This window comes from Lampetra planeri, chromosome 18 (assembly GCF_965212315.1).
Source record: "Lampetra planeri chromosome 18, kcLamPlan1.2.h2, whole genome shotgun sequence".
Taxonomy (NCBI): Eukaryota; Metazoa; Chordata; class Hyperoartia; order Petromyzontiformes; family Petromyzontidae; genus Lampetra; species Lampetra planeri.
In genome coordinates this window covers 13,468,962-13,491,701 of record NC_136124.1, presented here as the reverse complement: position 1 = coordinate 13,491,701, position 22,740 = coordinate 13,468,962, and the positions used below count along the sequence as shown (strand labels likewise).

Sequence of the window (22,740 nt, the reverse complement as noted above, 5' to 3'; positions counted from 1 at the left end):
GAACTCGGGTCGCCGGGTTTGTAGCGAAGCGCGATAATCGCTGTGCCACTACACCCTGCAGTGGGCACCATGCACGCATGCACCACACACGCATTCACGCACCACACACGCACTCACACACACACTCACGCATGCACCACGCACGCACTCACGCACCACGCACGCATTCACACATGCACGCATCAATGGCCGTGCCCACTGGGGGGCCGAGTGCACCGAGTGCATGCATACCCGGAGTGAGAAGTACGCGCCGTCGCTGCCGGGCGTGTCGTGCAGGTGGAAGGAGTTGCGTGCCCCCGGGTAGCGGGTGGCAGCGTGCACGTGGTACACGGTGGACTGGGGCCTCCGGTCCGGGGACAGCACAGCGTAGCGGTAGCGCACCATGTACGGTCGGTTCCGGCACGCGGCCAGGTCGCGCGGGCACACGCACGTGCTGCGATCGCGCAGCAAGGAAATTTGGGAAGAGGTTGAGCAAATCCACACACGCACGCGCATACATGCTCACACGCACACTCGCACGCACACACACATGCGCACACGCCGACGTACAGGAGTGTAATGAATTGGATCTTGACGATACCGGCCAGGTGGCTCAGCGAGCGACTCACAATCAGAAGCTTGCGAGTTCAAATCCTGATTGGGAGTTGACCACCCATCATCCCTACAAAGTCGATAAAATGAGCACTGTGTGGGGAAATCAACAGTGATTGTGTACCGACAACGCGGATACCACTATGGTGTGGGTGTAGTACCGGCCCTAGAGGGGCTCGGTCAGCGCTGATTGATAGCGCTGGATGGCACCACGCTCGGCGTGCAATGCCAGCCGTACAGGACAGGGTGTGGAAGTGCCGGCTGTAGGAATGAGGTTATTAGAGACCATGGCACTCTGGTTGACCCGAGAGGACACATGACCGGTTAAGTATACAAAGGGGCCTCATGTGCCTTCTGGAAGGTGGTCCTGGCCAAGGGCAGAGCCAACCACGCCGCAGAGAATATAAGCCGGGTCCCCCAGAGGGACTGGCATTGTTTCGATTTAAAGCTTTCGTGACTGCTACTCCCTGCACCCCCCCTTGGTGCTGCTGATCCTGCATAATGCATGGGCATAATATGACTTTGAAACCCCCCCGCCCACCTCCTATGCATTTCCCATGAATATGCTAAATTCCTATTCATATGCACATTATTTCTGTTAAGGCGCTCTTCCACCTCCAACCCAGCTTATATATAAGCTCCTAGCTTGGTAGTGTCTCATTCTTCACCTGAAGACGGCTGCTTGCATTGTAGCCGAAACGTCGTGAGAATTATTTGATTTTATTATGTTTTATTTTTATTATTTTATTACTTCCCTTCTACGTGACTGTACCGAAAGAACCAAGAAGACTGGCATTGTTGTTCATCCTGAAGAAACCTTTGTCTACGTTCTACGGTCTACCGAGTCTCCAACACGTGGATCTGGACCCGAGCTGTGGTCTGGTCCATAGTAGCTAGTTACGTTGTAATTAGTGTAGTTAGCCTGGTGGTCACCATCTTAGGTTGTTATTCTGTTAAAGGGCAGTTACCCCGTGTGTTGGTGTTAAATAAATGTGTTGCCTCCAAGAGTACGTATGCGACTTAGTTGAACTCACTACAGTTGTCCTATGGATGGACTCGCGCCCTGCCATAGGAATGAGGAATGTCCACCACTGGGCTCAGGACTGCAGACAGGAGAAACGAGCACCTGCACGTCGGAACACTCAATTGAGCAGGAAATCACCGTAACCTGACGCGACTTTAAACACAGGTGAGACATTTTCAACGGGATAGCAACCCCGCGTCATTACCACAATGCAATCGAGCAAGTCCAGCAGCCCGACGTGGGCAAGCACAGACCGCTATTGCACCGCGTGCCCTGCCACGGACGCGCTGGGGGGGGGGAGGAGGTGTCAGGGCGCGAGCTGCAGGGACACTGACTCGTCGGACGTCTGCGAGTACGGCTGCGTGCACTTGTCCCGCTGCAGGCAGCGCATGGAGCCCGGCGTGTTGAAGCAGCTCTGCGAGTCCGTGCAGCCATGCACTCCTAAGTCGCACTCGTCGATGTCTGCGCAAGCGCCAGCGGAGGAGGAGGAAGTGGAGCGTTAGCGCGGGAAGGAGGCGGTGGTGTTCCACGCAATGTCAGCGTCATAAAATTAACACTTTGTCGTTTTAAGAATTAATTTACAATGCTTTGTTTTCTCGTAACCGCTCAGGGGGCTCTGTGGTGGAGCGAGCGGCTCGCAAATCGGGAAGGTTGCAAGTTCAACTCCATCATCCCCCCAGGCGTCGATAAAATCATCAGCAATTTCTGAGTAAGTCAAAAGTGGTTTGCTTTATGAAGAGACTCGCCCCCACCATAGGAATGTGGAATGTATATCACTGGCTCAGGCCTGTAAATGGGCACCGCCTCAATGCTCCTTTGAGCAGAAATTCGCCTGAAATCTTACCAAATATTTTTCTTTAAAGAAGACCAATCCCCAAAAATAATGATTAGTTTATGTTTTAGAAATATTTTCAGTCAGTGCTATCCAAATATATATCGTTGTCTGTGTGAATGACAAAACACATGCTTTGTTTGGAATTATTCAGGGCAATATACAGAACACACTAAAATAATCGATTTTTGTCTGATAAGATACCTTAGTATCAGACGACTATCAACACGACAAATCAAAAAATGTTTTACAATTACAGCCCCCTTTTAGGCTGGGGCCGTCTCAGAGCACTTCACACGGGATGGGCGACTTGCACTATTCGAATCTCATCTCAAACATTTGGCAGCCGTCCCTTTGCAGCACACGATAACTCAGCACCTGGTTTGCAAGCGAGCATCGGTCTGCCAACAGAGGGGGCGATGTTTGCTGCTTTGTGTAATACCAACTGGGTATTTTTTCTTCAAATGAGGCAAATTTGGACCGCGATGCTGGCACGCATTGGCCAACTCTGTCCGCATGCCAGGGAATCGTCGCTAGCATCCACTGTGGAGCAAAGCGACGCGCATTTCATGAAAACTACTAAACCCGACAAGAGCCCAGCAAATTAAATCGATGCGAAGTGAAAAAATGGTGATTCCGAGTAATATGGGAGGGGTTTTACGACAAAAGACGTGGCCAGATCACGACCGTGGCCTAACCTGAGAAGAATCAGTTATGAATGGCGATCACATTGATTGGTACTTCGCCAAAAGTGGACAAGGCGAGTAGTGATGCGGTTACCTGTACAGCGGCCCTCGCTAGCTTCGTAACCCTCCGGGCATTGGCACTCGTAGCTCCCGGGGATGTTTTGGCACGAGAAGTGACAAACGGGCACAGGTGCACTGCATTCATCGATGTCTGCAACATGAAGATAACGGATCCCCACTTAGCAGACCGTCAGGGGGCAAGTTCTGTTAGCGAGCAGCAACCTATTGAGGCCAGCACGGAACATGAGTGAATGCCGTGGCAAATATCATGCCCGGCCACCTTTGTCTTCCCCAGTGCTAGATGTTTACACACTGCACCAGGTACTCATTTCAGGCTGAGTCGACCTAGGGGAAGGCCCAGGACTGGTTCAGATAATCATCACTGGTGTTGGCCTGAAGCGGGAATCGAACTCGGGTTGCCGGGTTCGTAGCGCAGCACGCTAACCATAGCACTACCGCCCCCTATACGAAACGAAACTTAGAATTTTACCAGGTAAGCCCCACTGAGCTATGAAGCTCTTTTTCAGAAGCGACCTGGCCACAAATGATAGCTCAATAAAGTGGCTTATCACATGGAAATTTCTAGCAGCCAAATACTCTAAACGCGTGTTTATAAATTTGGAGGGAAAAAACGGAGGACCCGGAGAAAAACCCACGCAACCACGGGGGGAGTGACACGCAAACTCCAAATATACAGGCGTTGGGGTCGTGATCAAACCCACAACCTCCTGCATATCAGGCGAGTTAGTTAACATCTCACCACACACGTACTTGCACACAAGAGAGGGCATTTGGCAGTGGTGGCCAGCAATTTGTCTGGCCACATTGGTTTCCCCAACACCCGTGTTCACACGACACCAACTTATTCTGAGATGAATTTATAAGTTGTAGACACCATTTGCTAGGAATGCACACTTTACAAAAGTATTCACTCTCATTGTACTGCTAATTAGGCCGAGTGGTATGTGAGTACACCCCTTTCACTTTGCATTTAAATGTGTAATGAGTCTACCAGACGAAGATTGAGACGACACAACTCTTCTTTATTTTCCGCACGAGCTCACGCCGCGTGCGACCACTCCACTCCGAATCCCACCAGGAAGCTCCCCCGATCGCCCCGCCTCGTTCGGTGACGTCACCACTCTCTCCCTCGGCGTTCCCTCTCTCACGCCCTGCCTTCTCTTTACTTTCCTTTGTGATGTCATCTTTAACAGTAACCTGGGTTCCCGTGGGTATTTCTACCCCCGGATCACGTAAGTATTAGCACTACAAATGTATTGCAAAACAGCTATTATCTTACCAATTGGTTCATCATCATCATTAACTGCAGTCAATCCACTGCTGAATGAAGGCCTCCCGAAGCCGCTGCCAGCTCTCATGATCCTGCGATGTAATAATCTACCAAGAGCCTACACAAGAACTGATTTCATTGCTCCATCTCTGCAGGTCACGTGATCTCTGATGAGTTCCATTCCTTGGCCGACATTGCGTCACTATTGGTGACCATTAGCTGTCATCGCTGCTTGCGGCGTATTCTGTCCAACCCCACTTACAGTTTGAATGATGCCATTAACCTGAATATGTTCTCTAACATATGCAGTGACTTTGCACCGGACCCTACAGCCCAGTCAGGTGGCTCAGCGGTAGAGCGACCGGCTTGCGATCAGAATTTGCGAGTTTACATCCCGGTTGGCGGTTGACTTGGCCCATCGTCCTGTGGGGTCAATAAAACGAGCACCACTTTGTAGAGTGTGGAGTTACCAGCAGTGGCTCGGGGCTGTGAACGGGAGATGCCCCCCCACCCCGCAGCACTCCCCCCCCCACCCTGTTTCAACGCTCATCTGAGCAGCAGGAGATTGCATGGCGCGGACTCACCTCGGCACGTGCGTCCGTCCCTCTCGAGCAGGTAGCCGCGCTCGCAGCGGCACAGGAAGGAGCCAGGAGTGTTGAGGCATCGCTGGGCGCAAGGGCTGCTCTCTGTACACTCGTCTACATCTGTGGAAAACACAAAGCAAGGGATGGTAGTGGACGAGACGAAGAATCCCCCTACCCCCCCCCGCCCCGTGGACTTGACAGGCCTTTTGGGCACACAAAGACAAAAGATTCCCCCGTTTAGCCTCTAACAGATTGTTGGGGCAAGTGTTGTTAGCAAGCACCTCTGAAGGCTAACAATGCGCACGAGGAGGTGAGCGGCCAACATCACGCCTGGCCGCCTTTATCTCCCCAGTGGCGATGTTTACACACTGCAGAGGATGCTCATTTGAGGCTGAGTCGACCTAGGGGAGGCCCATGGCCGATTAACAGGTAATCGTCAACTGGTGTTGGCCATGAGCGGGAAGCGAACCCAGGTGGCTGGGTTCATAGTGCAGTGAAGCACTAACCGTTAAACTACTGCTCCCCCATCCACAAACTCACATACGCGTGGAAGAAGTGTAAATACGGGTCGTTTGTTTTACACAGATACCGAGCACAGGCTCAATGGACGAAAACGTGAATCAGCCAGCAGCAAACAGCACCAACAACGTTGTAAAAGGTACAGAGTGAAGACGCCTACTTGAATTGAGCAAGGATATTATCAGAGCTTGCGAAAAGAGAAGATGGAAATGAAATTCCCAAGAGAAGCGGCATATACTCACCATCTCCGGTTTCATCTTATATTGACACTGACACAATTTTCTGGAATGTATTTTTTTTTGTTTGCATCATTCTCCGGTTGTGCCGCTTGCGGTGTGCTCTACATTTGTATGTTTAATTAAACAAAAAATTGCTTTGGAAGAAGAGGAGCAGTTGGAGGGAAGATGCCGAAAGAGAAGTGTTGTGGCCTGCGGTGTGGTGGTTGAACACAGCGGCTGTAGACCAAGTCCTCAACATGGGCAGGAGGATCAAAGAGTGAAGTTCATGGGAACAGCGACCATGGTAATAGTAGCGAAGGAAGAGTGATAAGGAGGCGACTGACCGCCGACGAGCGAGTGACTGGAGTGATATTCTTGGTTCTTTTGGTAAAGTCACGTAAAATTTTTTTTTTAATTACAATTTAAAATAATAAAAGCAAAAAACCCACGACGTTTCGATCGCAACACAAGCGGTCTTCATCAGGCGGAGATAAAAGAGGGGGCAAGCCTCCAAATGTAGCTGCTTATAAGGGTTCCAAAGTGAGTGGGCGGCAGAAAGAGCTGTGCAAACAGACGTTTAATTTTTTTTATATTTACGTGACTTTACCGAAAGAACCAATAATATGAATTCCTGCAGTCATGAAAGTTAAGTCAAAATTTGACTGGAGTGAATCAGTGAGTGCTGGATCATCAATCACCCTGCCTGCTTCTTCAATTATGTCTGGTGCAGTGAGGTAGGGTGCTGCACCCCAGGCCAGTGCCGGATTAAGCTAGTGCGGGGCCTGTAGCATTTGTTATTAAGGGGCCCTAAATAAAACAACCACATAAATATTAAAAGACAGATTTTTTACTTGCATAGTAAAGTAATTGTATTTTTTCATTTGCTATACAGCCAGCTAATACGACAAATCGCTAACCTTAAACACCCAGTCGTTCATAAAAGTTGAAGGCGGTATAGTACTATGGTAATAACGCAAGTGCAGAATCACTGAACCGGAATTGATAGCTTGAAAGCATTTAGCACGGGGCCCTTGAAAGTGTGGGGCCCGTAGCACATGTAGCACACTTTTGCTACAAGTGTAATGCGAACAAGGATTGAGGGGGGGCAGAGTCTGGGTCACGTGGGGAGTGGGTGGAGTTAGGGTCACGTGGGGGAGAGGATTTAGGGAGAGAACCGGAAGGGGAAGGGGGAGTTGAGATGGAGTGAAATACGAGGAGGCCACGCTGGGCAAGACGGAGAGTGTGGCGCGGTCACCACGCGGTGGGAGACGTCGACACCGACAGCAATCGGTGTCAGACGAAGAGAGCTAACGGGGCAGTGAGAGGCTAGCTGTGAAAGGGGCAGCAGTGACGCTAGATAGCGGGGCAGCGGTGTGGCTGCAAGGATTGCCTGACGGGGCAGCAGGGAGACTGCATATTGGAGCAGCAGGGAGACTGCACAACGGAGCAGCCGAGGGCTGTGGAGAGGTCGTCGAGCGGGACGCGGGCCTGAGCAAGACGCCGTGGTACGGAGATTCTACGAACCCAATAAAGGACAACGGAGATCGACATCTGAGAGAGAGTCCTTTATTACATTGGTGTCAGAAGTGAAACGGCATGTCAAAACAGCTCAGGAAGAAGACCGTCCCTGCACCATCTTCGGCAACATCTTCCGACGACGACCTCCCTCCAGCGGTGGCGCTACCCGCCATCTTGCGCCCTCCGCCGCGGGAAGCCGCCATCTTGCACACGTTGCGGAGCGACGCCATCTTGTCGCTGCCGCGCGTGTCACCATCGGAGGAGGACGGAGGAACAAGAACCCGCAGCCGTCATTTAACAACGGTCAAAGAATTCTCAATCGGCGGCGATTGGAGCGCATTCGCCTGCCGTTTTCAAGCGGCCGTACGCTCCGCCATGTGGACGGACGCGGAGGCCCTGGAAGTCTTACCAACACTTCTCGACGACGACTCCGTCCGGTTCTTCCGCTCCATCAAGGCCGACAAGAAGAAGACGCTGCAGGGTGTCTTCGAGGAGATGGCGGATGCGTACGAGCCTCCGGACGACGCCCATCGGAGATTTGTTCAGCGCCAACGGGCGCCTGATGAATCGCCGGTGGCCTACAGAGGCGCAGTTCTGGAACTAGCGATGGCGGCATACCCCCAGACGGAGCCCGATTTGTTGGAGCCCCTCGTGTTGGGCAAGATGCTCGAATTATCTAGAGACCTTGGGATCCCCATGCCGGTGTGTAGCCATGATAAATTGACGTCCCGTGCTGTGGCTAAGTGCTTGGACACTCAATTTAATCTCCAACGCTGGAAGCAGGTGTCGGCTTGGACGGGGGGGCCCGTCGTTGAAGGCGGTGCTACGGGGTGGGATCCTACGAAGGCGATCTACGTTCCTGACGACAAGGGTCCGCAGGAGTTGACGGCCGCCTCCGCCCAGTGGCCTGCTCAGGGGGGGACGGGGTCGAGGTCTGCGCCGCCGGCGCGGGAGCGTCGGGACAGGGGGGGTGCCGCGCGTCGGAACGACGTGGAGTGCTTCCGCTGCAGCCGTAAGGGCCACTTCGCAAGGGACTGTTGGGCTCGCATCCCGGGGTCGCCCCAGCAGGAGGCCTCGACCACGGACGCCGCACGAAAAGACCCACCAGTACAGGCAAGTCGGTGCGCACCAGACACCCGGCAAGGCCTGTCACCTCATGCATCACCATCGCCGCGCGGTCCGTGTGTCGTTAACAACAACGTGCCTCCAGTTGACCCGGGTCGCTCGCTGACGCAATGGCGCAGATTGGCACGCAGGGTAGTTGCGGCCGCTACGGGGTCGTCCACGGTACCGGGTTCCATTCAGGGGGTCGAGGTGCGTATTTTGGTGGACTCCGGTGTGTCCGCGACCATTATTTCGGATGGAATTTTCCATCTTTTGGGCATTCCGCCAGGGAAAGTGCGAGCGGTTTATGATTCATGCATAGCGGCGAATGGGGGAAGTATGGGCATTGTGGGCCAGGTGGACGCCAACATATCCATTGGGGGGGGTGTCGGCTTCAGGGACCGTGTTGATCTCTAGGTCCCTCGCGGTGCCCTGTTTGTTGGGGACTGATTTCCTGGCAAAAATGCCCATTCAAATAAGGATTGATCAAAATTGCATTGAATTACCGGGGGGGCGTAAAATTTCGTTCCTACCATCGCCATGGGGCCGGTCTGCCCCTGTCTGCCAGGTGCAGGCGCTGTCCGAGGTATCTGTTGACATTCCACCTGGTTCGCAGATGCTTATCCCGTTGAGATATCGGAAGCCAGTACCTGGCGTTGAGGGAGCGGCGGGGGTTCTGTTATCGCCGTCCACGGCTATAACGGGCGGCTCGGCGCTGGTTGGGGCACAAACAATTGTCCGGCCGGGCCAGCCCCCGTTCTTACAGGTGCTAAATGGGAGTGCAGAGAATGTCAGTGTCCCGGCCAGAACGGTTGTGGCTCACGCCAAGACCGCGTTCACGACCCATGACAACCGGGTCTGCCGGGACATGGTAGGGGGGGTTTCGGGGCCAACGGGGCAGGATGACCGTTGGGTTGCCGAGTTATGCGGAGAGAATTCGTCCCTGACCAGAGAGTAACGGTCCGCGCTTCGCGCGCTGTTGCTAAGTTATTCCGACGTGTTCAGCTGGGATGATTTTGACTTGGGACGCACCTCCCTGCTTTCCCACCACATTGAGACGGGGGATGCCGCTCTGATTCGGTTGAACTCGCATCGGTTGAGCCCGACAAAGCGGGATCAGGTTCGCAGGGCAGTGGAGGACATGCTAGCCGCTGATATTATATCCCCGTCTAACAGTCCATGGGGCGCCGGTGGTCCTTGTGAAAAAGAAGGATGGGAAACTGCGATTTTGCGTCGATTTTCGGAAATTGAATAAGGTGTCCGTCGCAGACGCGTACCCACTTCCGCGTATGGATGATTCCCTCGATGCCTTGTCTGGGGCGAAGTTTTTTTCAACATTGGATCTCTCTTCGGGATTCTGGCAGCTTCCCCTTGACGAGTCTTCGAGGGAAAAGACGGCTTTTCGCACGCCGCAGGGACTGTTTCAGTTTAATTGCCTTCCGATGGGCTTGAATGCAGCTCCAGCCACTTTTCAGCGGTTGATGGAGCTGGTGTTAACGGGTCTGCAGTGGGAGACATGTTTGATTTATTTAGACGATGTCATCGTCTTTAGCCGCACATTTGACGAACATTTGCAGAGATTGGAGACGGTTTTTGCTAGGATGCGCTCCGCAAATTTAAAATTCAAACCGAAAAAGTGTCACCTACTGCAACGATCCATGCGTTATTTGGGACACATAGTCAGTGCGGACGGGGTGGCCATGGACCCGGAGAAGACGGCGTGCGTCCGTAACTGGCCAACCCCGGCCTCGGTTGGGGACGTACGTCGTTTCTTGGGGTTCGCCTCATACTATCGCAGGTTCGTCCTGAACTTTGCTATGATCGCTAGGCCCTTGCACCTCCTTACGGGTAAGGGTCAGAGGTTCAGTTGGGGTCCGCCGGAGGAAGCGGCGTTTAAGGGCCTACGCGATCGGTTGGCGACGGCGCCGACATTGGACTATCCGGATTTCGATAGACCGTTTATTCTGGATACGGACGCTAGTGACACTGGGATTGGGGCCGTTCTGTCACAGTCCAAAGGCGGCGTGGAGCGCATGGTAGCCTACGGTAGCCGTGTACTGTCCCCGGCAGAAACCCGCTACTGCGTCACTCGCCGCGAATTATTGGCTATTGTCCATTTTCTCCGCCAATATCGGCCGTATCTTTACGGCCGGTCATTTATTGTGTGCGCGGACCATGCGGCTCTGCAATATGCCCTGAGGGTTGACCAACCATCTGGCCAACTGGCACGATGGTTGGAGACCCTGCAGGAATTTTCATTCGACATACAATATCGGAAGGGGTCGCGTCACGCCAATGCGGACGCACTCTCCAGATTACCGCAGGGGTCCCCTTGCACTTGGGCGTCGGGTACGAATAGGTGTACGCCGGTCCAGCTACCCCCTCGGCCTGTCGTGTCAGCTGTCGAGATGCTTGGGGCTCCGGTGTGCCCAGGACCGGCCGATGGGGTTCTGAACCTGCCGCGCTCGGTATGGATTCGCGAACAAATGCTTGATGACTCGTTGGGGGTTATACGGAGTCGGGCTGCGAAGGGAGCGGGGAAATTGCTGTCCGGTGGTACGCCGGGGGCCGCTCTCCGGGATGGGTTGCTCATGTGGAGAGAGGGATTTCATGACCGCTGGCGTCTGGTGGTACCGTCGTCGCTACGGTACCAATTGATTTGGACTCTGCACGGCAACACTTTATTACATCTCGGGGTGCAGAAGACTTTGTTAACATTACAGCGTGACTACTTTTGGCACGGCATGATGACGGATGTCGTTGGACACATTCGGGCGTGTCCCGAGTGTGCCCGGCGGAGGCCGCCTAAAAACCCTTACGTGCCGCTGGTGCAGTCTATACAAGTGTCTCGAATCAACGAGTTGGTGGCGCTGGATATTTTGGGACCTTTCTCGCCATCCTATAGGGGTAATAAATATTTGCTGGTCGGGGTGGAATATCTTTCCCGCTGGCCGATGGCTTGGCCCTTACCCGACCAGTCGGCGGCGTCTATCACGGACGCCTTCCTATTTGGATATGTGATGGAAAAGGGGGCGCCGGAGAGGCTACTCACGGATCAGGGGCGAAATTTTTCTTCCAAATTGTTGGCGGAAGTGTGCGCTGCTCTGGGAACCAAGAAGGTTCGTACGTCTCCTTACCACCTGCAGACGGATGGCATGGTGGAACGCCTTAATCGGACGCTGTTGGCCATGCTATGTCACACGGTTGACGAGAAACAAGCTGATTGGGACTTGCATATACCTGGGGTACTCTCTGCGTATCGGATGATGCCTCATGCGTCCACTGGGTATTCTCCATTTTTTCTCATGTACGGCCGCGAGAATGTGCCGCCGGTGGAAGTACAGCTGAGTACGGGGGCGAAGGGTCCTGTTAAACCTCTCCCCGAATATATTCAGGACACGGTTCGATGCGTCGCCGAGGCACGGGAGGGGGCCCGGTTGGCTACTGCCAAGACTCAGGCGCAAAACGAGCGTTGCGCCCGACGCTCGACCGGAACATGCCCCTGGCGAGTGGGGGACATGGCATGGCTGCAGTGCCCGCAGGTGCGGCCGGGGACCTCCCCTAAGCTTCACAAACCACGGCAGGGGCCGGTTAAGCTTATTGAAGTCCCTAACCCGCAATCCGCACGGGTTTGTTTTGGATCGCGGCGCTGGTACGTTCATACGTCTAGGCTGAAGTCCTACGTGTCCCCGCGGATGGATGCGTCATCCCCTGATGTTGCCTTGCCGGTGTTTGTTGCGCCCGACGCACCTCTGCCCTTGCCTGTTGACTCTGCAAGCGCGCCTGTCGTGCCTTCTACAGAAAAACCAGCCATGACGCAGGCGGATGTGGCGAATCCTGCTCTGGGTGGGCCTACCACGGCGATGGGGCCACTTGGCCCCGCTGCCCTTCCAACCCCACCACAGACACGGTTGCCGGAGACCCCGGACTTCGGTCTCCCTGGGGGACGGGACCTTGGCGTTGATGGGCCTCCAACAGCTGTGGGCGGTTCTACTCCCGTCGATCTTAAGACCCCGTCGCGTTCTCGATCCGTGGGGGTACCGCCGCCCGTTCGGGACGGGCCGGCAACCCGCACGCATTCCAAATCCCTTTCCTTTCATTGATTGTTATTGTTCTTGTTATCGTTTTATACTCTCCGTTGTCCAGTGATGCCAGATGGTTCCAATATTGCTCACATTATGATGATATTGAAGGGGGACCACCGGCGGACGGGGGCCGCTGGGTGGTCACATGGTATAGAGGAGCTTTCGGGAGCCTTCTGGGGAAGGAGCTCGAGAGATCTAGAAGGTGGGCGGGGTGAGGGACGGAGCCAGCCCCAGCCCACGCCGATATAACGGGGCCCCGTGAGGGGCTCGGGGTTCTTTGGGTTGTTGGTGAAGAAGATCCACGTCGGGTTGAAGAAGCCTCTAGCCACGCGATCTGGGACCCAGCTCATGGTCCGGGCCGGGATAGCGGGACCGTGTCCAGTTCTGCCGTAGCGTGGTTAGATGGGCGTTCAACACCCAAGTGTAGGTTACGTTATGTTGTGTTGAGTTGATGTAATAAATAGTGTTGCTCCCAAGACAACGTCATCGACTCAGTTGGACTCACTACAGATGCATTACTTTTGGTAATTGGTGTCAATGATGCTACTTATGCTCCTGTTTGTGATCTTGAATGCTGATGCTGCTGCTTGCTTGAAATGTGGATGCACACACTCATGTTGTACATTTACAACAATACTCTCTTGACTGTCCCACGACTTTTTGTATTTGGCCGTATGATATTGTTTTATTTATTAATAAAAAATGATAAATTAATGTTCCTGTAAAATAAGAATCTTGGGGTGAGTGCTGGAGACACAGGGTGAGTGCTGGGTTGAGTGGAGGGATCTCTGTGTCTGATCATCCTCTCTCTCTGGTTACAGTGCAGGCCCTCGTGGACTGCGGAGTGTCAAGGTCTGCTCAAGCATCACGCCTGCCAGGGCGTCATGCTTCGCTTTGTGAGTCTCGGTGGGGGTAGGGGTGGCGTGGTGGTAGCGTTAGTGGGGTGGTGGTAGGATTCATGGAGTGGGGGTTTGGTTGGCCTGTGGGGTTAGGTTTTCAAAATATTTATCCCGGAGAAATCCGATGAGCTCTTTTTCGTAGGTGTCCCAGTTTAAAGTCAATCCCTCAATATTTACCGGTTGCTCGACGCAGTGGGAAAAAAAATCACTAGAATCGATGCACATGCAGGGATAGAATAGAGGCGTAGGCGCTGAGAAGAAGGAGAGGAGATCTTGTGAATAGGAACAGATGGGAATGAGGATTCTCCGCTGTTGACTTTTACACCAAAAAGTAGCGCAATTTCGGGGAGGGAGTGATCCCAGAGACCTGCAGCTTCACTCACACCGAGTGTCTCGTCCAGCATTACATCTACGTGCTCACACAGAGATTCGTGCGCATAGAGGAAGCTGGCGTGACTAGGCGTACATGGGCGTACGGCCAGGTGAGCGCTTGCATCAGCAGCCAGGAGCGTCTGTGCGCGTGTGGACCTCCCGTAGGTCGAGTCAGCCTCGAATGAGTATCTGGTGGGGGTAATTAAAAATCACCACTGGGGAGACAAAGGCGGCTGGGCGTGATGTTGCCCACCCACCCCCTCGTGTGCTGTGCCGGCCTTGGTAGGTGCTCGCTAACAGCACTGGGCCCAACAGTCTGTCCAAGCTATACGGGGGATCTTTGTCTTTGTGTAATAAACGACTGGACCACGATGTCTGGCTCAGTGTCCTTTATTCGGTTCGTGCTGTACACCCACACGGCTGTCTTTACTCTGTAGCTTCTCCACGGTGCTGACTCCAATGTCGGCCCGATCCACAACAGCAGCCCCGCTGCTGTTTCTCTCACACAGCTCCCCTTGGCTGTACTCGCTGCAACTCCTCTCTCTCTCCGCAGCTCTGACAGCCTCGTGCTGCCTCCCTCTCTCCCTCCGCAGCTCTGACAGCCTCGTGCTGTCTCTCTCTCTCTCTCCGCAGCTCCACCTGGCAGCCACACCGCTGCCTCTAACACGCAGCCCTTCTGGCTGTCTCCTCTGCAGCTGCACACCACTCCGCAGCTTCCTCTTGTCTTCAGGGTTGGCTCCCGATGGCCGTCGGTGCCCCCCCCTCTTCTCACTCGCCCGCGTGGCCTCACTCTTTTCCGCTCACACCCAGACTGACTTCCCCTTCCGGTTTACCCGCTTAAGGACCCGAACCTTCCACCCACGTCACATGACTCCACCCCCCGTGACGTCACATCCGGAAGGTCGCTTACGCCCGCATTACACCACCCTCCCCCGTAGAAAAATCCCAGCCGACCTCGGCTGACCAATAGCAAATCGTAATGCGGCGAACCGAGCTTCCCCCCCTAAAGGACACTAAGCATACAATGTAACAGCAAGAACAACAACAACAACGCAATTAACATCAACGAACGTACAAAAAGCATGCAATAAATACAACTGTAAGAAAAAAAATAACAACACAGCAACAATCAATGAAACGTAAGCGATTTAGAACGTGTGCGGGTCGCCGGCCCGTCCCGGACGGTCGGCGGCCCACTCGCAGAACGGGAACGCGATGAAAGTCGAGGAATGACAGGGGGTAATCCCCCTGTCGCAGCTGGAAGTCCACCGACGTCCCGTGTCCCTAAAGAGTTAGTCTTGGGCTTGTCCTGTGACCGTGCCCGCAGCTGGGTCGGAAGGGCTGCAGGGCTCGAAGGTCCCGCAGACCTGGCAGGCGTCCTCCGAGCAGGGCCCCTCGTCCCCCGCAATGTCACGGCCGGCCTGTCTGGAACAGGTACGACAGGCGCTCTAGCAAGATCAATGGACGCAGGCAGGGGAGAGTCAGCAGTAACAGACCCCGGCAAGGCAACATTGGGGGATGACGCATCATGTAAGGGAGCAACATATGGTTTCAAGCGCGACGTATGCACAACCCAGCGCCGAGACCCAATCTGGACGCGTGCTGACTGTGGGTTGGGAACCGCAATGAGGCGTACGGGAACATGCCAGGGTTTATGCAATTTCGGCGAGGTCCCCGGACGTACCTGTGGACAATGAAGCCAGGCTAGGTCCCCAACCTTCCAAGGGCACTCCCCCTCGGACCGTCGCGCATATCGCTCGTTCCGGGCCTGGGCTTTGGCCGTAGCCACGCGGGCATTCTCCCGCGCCTCCGTGACTCGGCGAACCGTGTCCTGAATGTATTCAGGAAGTGGTTTACGAGGTCCCTTCACCCCAGTTCCCAATTGCACATCCACCGGCGGCACGTTTTCCCGACCATACATAAGGTAAAACGGCGAATATCCTGTAGCCGCATGAGGCGTCATCCTGTACGCCGAAAGCACCCCGGGGATGTGCAGATCCCAATCTGATTGTTGTTCACTCACGGTATGGCAAAGCATGGCAGACAATGTCCTGTTCAGCCGTTCAACCATACCATCCGTCTGCGGATGGTATGGGGATGTCCGTACTTTCTTAGTCCCAAGGCCCGCGCAAACTTCCGCCAATAATTTAGAAGAGAAATTCCTGCCCTGGTCCGTGAGGAGTCTCTCAGGCGCCCCCTTATCCATAATATACCCAAACAAAAAGGCGTCGGTAATGGCCGCGGCCGACTGATCGGGCAACGGCCAGGCCATCGGCCAACGGGAGAGGTACTCAACCCCTACCAGCAAATATTTATTACCCCTCGCCGATGGTGGAAAAGGTCCCAATATGTCCAGTGCCACCAATTCATTGACTCGAGACACCTGAATCGACTGGAGAGGCGGCACGTAAGGATGTTTCGGCGGCTTACGTCGTGCACACGCAGGGCACGCGCGCACGTGCCCTACGACATCTGTCGCCATGCCGTGCCAAAAATAATGACGTTGCAACGTCAACAAGGTCTTCTGCACCCCTAAATGTAAGAGAGTGTCACAATGGAGGGTTCTAATCAACTCGAATCGCAAGGACGTTGGTACCACCAGGCGCCAACGTTCCTGGAACCCCTCCCGCCACATAAGCAGACCATCTCGGAGAGCGGTTTGCGGCCCCATAGCCGTACTCGGACTCCCATTGTCCCTAGCAGACCGCTTCCGCAAGGACACCAACGACTCATCCATCATCTGTTCCCGGATCCAGACAGACCGCGGCAGATTCAAAGCCCCGTCAGCCGGTCCCGGTTCCATCGGAGTGTCCGACTTCTCGACGGCCAACGTAAGCGGCTGAGGGGGGTTTGGAATCGGCGAACACCTATGCGTCCCCGACTCACATTTACAAGGGCCGCGCCGCGGTAATCTGGAAAGTGCGTCAGCGTTCGCATGGCGCACTCCCTTCCGATGTTGAATTTGGAAGGAAAATTTCTGTAGCGTGTCCAACCAACGTGCCAACTGTCCGGATGGCTGGTCAATTTTAAGGGCATATTGCAAGGCCGCATGATCCGTACGCACAATAAAAGAACGACCGTAGAGGTATGGTCGAAATTGCCGTAGGAAAAAAACAACCGCCAATAGTTCTCTGCGAGTGACACAGTAGCGGGTTTCCGCAGGAGACAAGACTCAGCTACCATACGCCACGACACGCTCTACACCCCCTTTAGACTGTGATAATACCGCCCCAATACCTGTGTCACTCGCGTCCGTATCAAAAATGAATGGGTGATCGAAATCGGGATAATCCAATGTTGGGGCAGTGGCCAATAGATCACGCAGACTCCGAAAGGCCGCCTCCTCCGGCTGTCCCCAAACAAACTTCCGTCCTTTACCCGTAAGGAGATGCAAGGGCCTCGCAATCGTCACAAAACCCGGCACAAATCTTCGGTAATATGAGGCAAATCCCAAAAACCGCCCAACATCCCCCACGGTGGCCGGAGTCGGCCAATCCCGGACGCACGCCGTCTTTTCAGGATCCGTGGACAATCCCTCAGCACTCACAATGTGGCCCAAATAGCGGACGGACCGTTGCAGTAGGTGACATTTCTTTGGTTTGAATTTCAATTTGGCAGAACGCATCCTCGTGAACACTGTCTCCAGCCGCGTCAAATGTTCATCAAATGTGCGGCTGAAGACAATAATATCGTCCAAATATATAAGACACGTCTCCCACTGCAACCCCGTCAAAACGAGCTCCATCAATCTTTGAAATGTAGCAGGGGCCGCATTCAATCCCATCGGGAGACAGTTGAACTGAAATAACCCCTGCGGCGTACGGAATGCGGTTTTCTCCCATGAGGACTCGTCAAGGGGAAGCTGCCAAAATCCCGAAGAGAGGTCCAGTGTGGAAAAGAACTTAGCCCCCGAGAATGCGTCGAGGGAGTCATCCATACGCGGCAGGGGGTACGCATCTGCCACCGATATCTTATTCAATTTGCGGAAATCAACACCAAATCGCAATTTGCCATCCTTCTTCTTAACCAAGACGACCGGAGCGCCCCATGGGCTGTTTGATGGCGATATAATGTCCGCAGCCGACATGTCTTCCACTGCCCCCCGTACGTGTTCTCGCTCCGCAGGACTCATCCGATGCGAATTTAATCGAATAGGGGCAGCATCGCCCGTCTCAATGTGATGGTAAAGCAACGAAGTGCGTCCCAAATCCAAATCATCGGAGCTGAACACATCGGAATATGTCAACAACAATTTACGCAGCGCACCACGTTGCTCCATGGACAGGGAAGAATTTCCGTCACATAAATCAGCAACCCAACGATCATCCGAACTCCTTGGCTCGGAAACCCCAGCAACAACTCCCCGGCTATGCGGACAATCATGGGTCGCAAACGCCGTAGTGGCATGTGCCACAACCGTACCGGCCGGGACACGGACGTTTTCTCCCCCCGCATTAAGCACCTGTAAAAACGGTAATTGATCCGGCCGGACGATGGTCTGTGCCCCCACTAACGCCAACCCGGTTGTTATCGTGGCGGACGGTGACAACAAGACCCCTACTGCTCCTAGCCGATCAGGCAGGGGCTTCCGATACCGCAAGGGTATAAGCATCTGTGTACCAGGTGGGATGTCCACAGATGCGACGGACAGCGCCTGCACTTGTACGGCCGAAGCAGGTCGCCCCCAGGGCGACGGCAGAAACGAGATTTGACGGCCCCCCGGCAGTTCAATACAATTCTCATTGATTTTGATCAAAATGGGCATCTTAGCCAAAAAATCGGTGCCTAACAAACAAGGAACCGCCAAAGATCTCGATATCAACACAACACCCGAGGCCGACACATCCCCAATAGATATCTTAGCATCCACCTGACCCACGATACCCATGCTACCCCCGTTCGCAGCGACGCACGACCCATAAACCGGACGCACAGCCCCCGGCGGGATGCCCAACAGATGGAAAATGACATCCGAAATAATAGTCGCAGACGCGCCGAAGTCGACCAAAATACGTACGTCCACCCCTTGTATAGACCCCGGTACAGTGGACGAGCCCGTAGCGGCCGCGACGACTCTCCGTGCCAACTTGCGCCACTGCGTGACCGAGCGACAAGGCCCCGTCGAAGGGCATGCTTTAACCACAACGTTAGGATGGCGCAACGACGGTGATGGGTGAGGTGTAAAGCCTTGCCGAGTGTCTGGTGCGTGCCGACATGCCTGTTTCGGAGGATCTTTAGCCGACTTGTCCGGTGCCGAGGCCTCCTGCTGCGGCGGAGCCGGGAAGCGGGCCCAGCAGTCTCTGGCGTAGTGGCCCCTACGCCCGCAGCGGAAACATTCGGCCTCGTTGCGCCGAAGCGCAGGCCTTGCCCCCTGACGGCCCCGTTCTGGTAGCGCCGCGCGCGGTCTCGGCCCGCCGCGTCCCGTCCATGGAGCGGAGGCGGCCGTCAGCTGTTGAGGGCCCCGGTCATCCGGAACATAGACAGCCTGCGCAGGGTTCCACCCCAGCGCATCCCCTTCTTTGACGGGCCCCCCCGTCCACGCCGTCACTTGTTTCCAGTGACGGAGGTTGAATTGCGCATCGAGACACTTAGCAGCCGTCCGGGAAGTTAGCTTCTCATGCCCACACACAGGCATGGGGATCCCTAGATCCCGAGACAGCTCCAACATTTTCCCTAATATGAGAGGCTCGAGCAGGTCCTGTGGCGTCTCAGGATAAGCTGCCATGGCCAGCTCCAGCACCGCACCCCTGAACGCCACGGGCGACTCCTCTGGTGCTCGTTGTCGTTGAGCGAATCGCCGATGCGCATCATCTGGTGGCTCATAAGCATCGGCCATTTCTTGAAAAACACCACGTAAAGTTGCCTTCTTATCGGTCGTTATGGAACGGAAGAATCGGACAGATTCGTCGTCCAGGAGAGTCGGCAACACCTCCAAAGCCTCCGCATCGGTCCATCTTGCTGTGCGTACCGCCGCCAAGAAGCGGCAGGCGAACGCGCTCCAGTCCCCACCGACGGAAAATTCTTTAACCGTGGTAAGGTGGCGACTCCGACTCCTCTTCCCGCCGTCTTCCAATGGTGGTGGTTGTGGTGGCAAATTCAAAATGGCGTCGGCCCGCGGCGTGGTCAAGATGGCGGTTTGGAGCCGCGGAGCGCGCAAAATGGCGGCCTCTTGCCGCGTGGGCAATGGCGGCGGCAGGACAGGCAACGTGGCGGCCCGCGGAGCACCAACTGCGTCCTCCATCGTCCCTGGCGCGACGAGATGGCATAGATGCGCCAGGACGTCCTTAAGTGCCTCCAGTTGTACCGCCATCGCTTGCCATCGTTGATCCGCGTCTGATGATGTCGACGGACCCGCCACCGCGCCAACATCCTCCACTCCCGTTCCCGTGGTCGCCTCAGCCGGGCTCTCCTCCACGACCCCAACAGGATCCGTGGTTGGAGGGAGTTCGTCGTCGTCGGACGAAGAAGCCGATGCAGGCGCCGGATTAACTTTCTTTCTCACTTGTTTCGACATGCCGTTGCACTTCCGACACCAGTGTAATAAACGACTGGACCACGATGTCTGGCTCAGTGTCCTTTATTCGGTTCGTGCTGTACACCCACACGGCTGTCTTTACTCTGTAGCTTCTCCACGGTGCTGACTCCAATGTTGGCCCGATCCACAACAGCAGCCCCGCTGCTGTTTCTCTCACACAGCCCCCCTTGGCTGTACTCGCTGCAACTCCTCTCTCTCTCCGCAGCTCTGACAGCCTCGTGCTGTCTCCCTCTCTCCCTCCGCAGCTCTGACAGCCTCGTGCTGTCTCTCTCTCTCTCTCCGCAGCTCCACCTGGCAGCCACACCGCTGCCTCTAACACGCAGCCCTTCTGGCTGTCTCCTCTGCAGCTGCACACCACTCCACAGCTTCCTCTTGTCTTCGGGGTTGGCTTCCGATGGCCGTCGGTGCCCCCCCCTCTTCTCACTCGCCCGCGTGGCCTCACTCTTTTCCGCTCACACCCAGACTGACTTCCCCTTCCGGTTTACCCGCTTAAGGACCCGAACCTTCCACCCACGTCACATGACTCCACCCCCCGTGACGTCACATCCGGAAGGTCGCTTACGCCCGCATTACATTTGTGTGGGTTAAGTTGTGGATAGGGCACTGGCTTCTTGCATGTCTACAATATGTTAAACTTGTATTTTATGTCGTCCAATTGTTTGGGTATTCATGTATCGGCGGTTATTGGCAAATACAATGGAAGGATGTTAACCAAGTTATGTTCATATTGTCTGCTTAACCATCGTGTTATTAATATTCTCCACAACGACGCGAATGACTAACCAAGTTATACATGGAGGAGATTTGGTGATGAGTGCCCACTTTTAGAAGCTGTTCAGACCCTGCTGCTTAACCTGGAGCCTGCAGCACGTGCAGGGGGTACATTTTCTTGGTTCTTTCGGTAAAGTCACGTAGAATGGAAATAATAAAATGATAAAAATAAAACATAATAAAATAATTCTCACGACGTTTCGGCCACAACGCAAGCAGCCGCCCTCAGGTGAAGAATAGGTCTGTCGAGAAGACAGAGTCTGAATGAAACAACCCCAGGCTTGGAGCGTCTATTTAAGCTGGGTTGGAGGGGGAAGAGCGCCTTGACAAAAAAAATTGCATATCAAGAGGAATTTTGCATATTTATGGGAAATGCAGATATGGGATTAGTAGTACTTGTGAAATGCGTAGGAGGTGGGCGGGGGGTTTAAAGTAATATTATGCCCATGCATTATGCAGGATTAGCAGCATCAAAGGGAGGGGATAGGGGTTACATTAATAAAGGGAAGGAATGTTAATAGTGTAATGTGAGGTTTTATCCGGGTCGTTGACGGATTACAACTCGTCACGACGATTGGCTCTGCCGGTCCTGGTTCATAGCCAATGGGGGGAAGCCTAGGGGCGTGGCCCTGACGTAATGGAAAGATGACAGCTGGTTGTAGAGAATTGGTTCTGCTGGCTTTAGCCACAGCCAATGGGGAGACGAGTCAGGGGCGTGGTCCCGGGAGCCTCTGGAATATTCCATAGAGGCTAACCAGGATTGGTGGAAACGTACCACGTGACCCGTGTATTAAATAGGGGTGGAGACGGACGACACGTGGTCAGAACGGAAACGAACAGAGGAAGGGGGCCACGCCGGAGCGGGGCTCCGGGTTGCCACGTGGCAGTGTGTCTCTCTCTCTATCTGTCCCTCTCACGCTGCCTGTCAGCAGCGTGAAGGAAAGCTGTAAATACAAGTTGAATAAAAGACGGATTCCAGAAGTCGCCTCAACGAGCTTTATTAGTATGTAGCTGCAGTAACTAAACCACCACGTAAACAACTAAAGTATAAACTACATAGTATCATCAGTATACTAAATATACTCTCCAATAAGCTGAGCTACTAACAGTAAGTAATATAATATGCTTCCAGCTAAACTCTATTCTCTAACATCACACGGGTCTACCCCGTACTATATACTGCCATAGACAAACCCAACATTAAATTATATACTGTATTACTATACACCACCCTATACATCAGGGGTCGGGGACCTTTTTGACTGGGAGAGCCATAAAAGCCAAATATTTCTAAATATATTTCATTGAGAGCCATATAGTATTTTTAACGTATAATAAATTAAATATGTCTTACTTTTAATGCGACTTCTGGTGCTGCATGGTTTTGCTGATGGCCTTGTAGTCTGGTTCATACGTGGTGAGGTTGAGCTTCATGCAGGCGTTGAGGCTTCCATCAGTTAAACGTGAGCGTAGGTTGGTCTTAATGTCCCTCATATGCGAGAATGACTGCTCACATGCATATGTAGAGCCAAACATGGTCAATACGGCAATACTCGCACGCTGCATTGTGTGGTATGTCACAGGAAGCTCGTTCCAAGTTTTAAGAATCAGCTGGTCTTCAGGTTGAAGATTTTTCATTTCTGTCCACTTG

General features: G+C 54.0%; 1 pseudogene across 1 annotated transcript in view; it reads right to left on the bottom strand.

Moving 5' to 3' along the window:
* The window catches only part of LOC144723700 (EGF-containing fibulin-like extracellular matrix protein 2), a 38,923-nt pseudogene that overhangs the window by 1,096 nt on the left and 15,087 nt on the right, over nucleotides 1–22,740 (bottom strand). Inside the window, exons 6-9 of the transcript XR_013586263.1 lie at nucleotides 5,069–5,188; nucleotides 3,228–3,344; nucleotides 1,951–2,077; nucleotides 232–433 (exon numbers count right to left, since the gene is read on the bottom strand). The product of XR_013586263.1 is annotated as an EGF-containing fibulin-like extracellular matrix protein 2 (transcript). The remainder of the gene's footprint in view (nucleotides 1–231; nucleotides 434–1,950; nucleotides 2,078–3,227; nucleotides 3,345–5,068; nucleotides 5,189–22,740) is intronic.